The 2406-nt window shown below is 42.0% G+C and overlaps 1 pseudogene; it reads left to right on the plus strand.

Moving 5' to 3' along the window:
- Positions 1-938: 938 nt before the first annotated feature.
- LOC136125023 (phosphoserine aminotransferase-like) lies at positions 939-2179 on the plus strand (annotated as a pseudogene).
- The last annotated feature ends 227 nt before the right edge of the window (positions 2180-2406 follow it).

Below are 2406 nucleotides of genomic sequence, written 5' to 3' on the forward strand. Positions count from 1 at the left end.
CCAGCCTTCCCTTCCATCCTGAGAGCTTTTTCATAACTTTTTAAAAAATTTGTTTTCCTTAACTAGCTAGCTAGTTGCTATTATATGCAGCCCATCAAATGAAGAGGCTTTTCTATTTATTTATTTATATTGAGGTATAGTTGATGTACAACATTATATAAGTTGCACAACATAGTCACAATTTTTAAAGGTTATACTTCATTTATAGTTATTATAAAATATTTGCTACATTCCCTGTGTGTACTATATATCCTTGTAGCTTATTTATCTTACACATAGTACTTTGTACCTCTTAATCCCCTACCCCAGTCTTGCCCCTCCCCGCTTCCCTCTTCCCACTGGTAACCACTAGTTTGTTCTCTATATCTGGTAAGTCTGCTTCTGTTTTGTTATATTCACTAGTTTGTTTGATATCATACAGTATTTGTCTTTCTCTGTCCAGCTTATTTCACTAAGCATAGTACCCTCCAAGTCCATCCATGTTGTTGCAAGAAGAGGCTTCTCTTGTACAGGCAGCATGGCTAATTTCAGGGAGGAGAGCCACAAAGTATGGGTGAGAGCTTCCTGCTCCACCTCAGCTGCCACTGCTGCAACCAGTGTCAGTTGGGCCTTCACAGCTATGCCATCTGGGGCATAAATCAGTCATTTTATAGGAGAGAGCCAGGCCCTATCTCAAGGCTGCCACTGAACATCCAGAGCAACTAGCAATGTGCCCCGAGTTTCTGGCTTTTTCTTCCACTTTCAGACTGCGATAAAATGCCACACGTCACAGGCAAGGAATCTGACTTCTCTAACAGGCACCAAAGGGGCTGGGTGATGCAATCTGGGATGATGGAGGAGTTAACTCCCAGTGGGGAAAACTCTGACTATGGGGAAATAAGAGACAGGAGAGAGATGTACACTGTCCTGTGATGGATCTTCTCCAGCCAGCTCCACCCATGCCGCTCGCTCGGGATGCACTGCGAACACTTGGAGGTAGGCAGTCATATTTAGCTCAGGCCACCAAGCTGCCTAGCTCTGTGTTGTTAGACATACAAAAGGAACTACTAGACCACAAAGGAGTCGGCATTAGTGTTCTTGAAATGAGCCACAGGCCATCAGCTTTAGCTGAGATTATTAACGGCACATAGAATCTCATGTGGAAAAAAAAAAAAAAAGAATCTCATGTGGAAATTGTTAACCGTTCCAGATAATGATTTTTGTGCAAAGAGGAGGGTTGGTTGGGCCAGTTCAGTGCTGTCCCCTTAAACCTGATTGACGTGAAAACCCCCAGAAGCCTAGAAGTTTGGGAACTGTGAGTGTCATCCATTCTAAACTTAGAAGTTATAGGAAAATTCTGGATCCAAGCCCCTGGAACTTCAATCAGGTCACTTCCTCTATGTATTGCTGCACAAATGAGACCAGGTCCAGAGTAGAATTTTACTTTATCCCTGATGTCAGGGGAGCACTGCTGGTTTTTGACACGTCCTCAAATTTCCCATATAAACCAGTTTGGTGTTTACAAGTTTGGTGTGATTTTTGATGGTGCCCAGCAGAATGCTGGCTCTTCAGGGGTCACAGTGGTGATCTTTCAAGATATCCTGCTAGGATTCACCCTCAGAAAGTGCCCCTCCATCCTGGAATACAAAGTGCAAGCCAGAAACAACTCTATTCAACACAGCTCCCTGTTTCGGCTTCTATGGCATTGGCTTGGTCTTGGAGTATATTAAGAATAACAGTGGTGAAGGACTTCCCTGGTGGTCCAGTGGTTAAAACTCCATGCTTCCACTGCAGGGGGCGAGGGTTTGATCCCTGGTCAGAGAAGTTCTGCAAAAACAAAAAGAAGACTAACAGTGGTGAAGCAACCATGAAGCTTAGCTCTGTCAAATCTCAAATGATTTATGATGTTATTGATAATTCTCAAGGATCCTATATATATCCAGTGAAGCCCAGAATAGAAGCAAGGCAAATATTCCATTCTGAAGCAAGATGAATATTCCATTCTGCATTGGCAATGCCAAAGGAGATGATGCTTTAGACTAAAAGATTTCTCAATAAAGCTTTTGAATTCAATATAATCTCCTTTAAAGGGCGTGGGTCTGTGGCAGGCATCATGGCTTCTCTGTATAATGCCAACAAGAGAGAAGATGTTCAGAAGCTGGCAGCCTTCATGAAAAATTATTTGGAGATACATCTATGAACACATCCTAACCAATACGTACTCTGTCCTTGAACATCGGACAAAATTTAAAGTAACTTGGGAATGGCTACGAAAAACTTAACAAACATGGCATTTTTCTCGAATGGACATATTTATTATAGACTCTTCTTTTTTTCAAGGAACAATAGCAAAACATCCACAGCTGGTGGGACTTAGACTTGACTTGAACTGGAAACATTTAAAAAATCTTCCTCTTGCTTTTCTAA

Source organism: Phocoena phocoena, chromosome 6, assembly GCF_963924675.1.
Source record: "Phocoena phocoena chromosome 6, mPhoPho1.1, whole genome shotgun sequence".
NCBI classification, from domain to species: domain Eukaryota; kingdom Metazoa; phylum Chordata; class Mammalia; order Artiodactyla; family Phocoenidae; genus Phocoena; species Phocoena phocoena.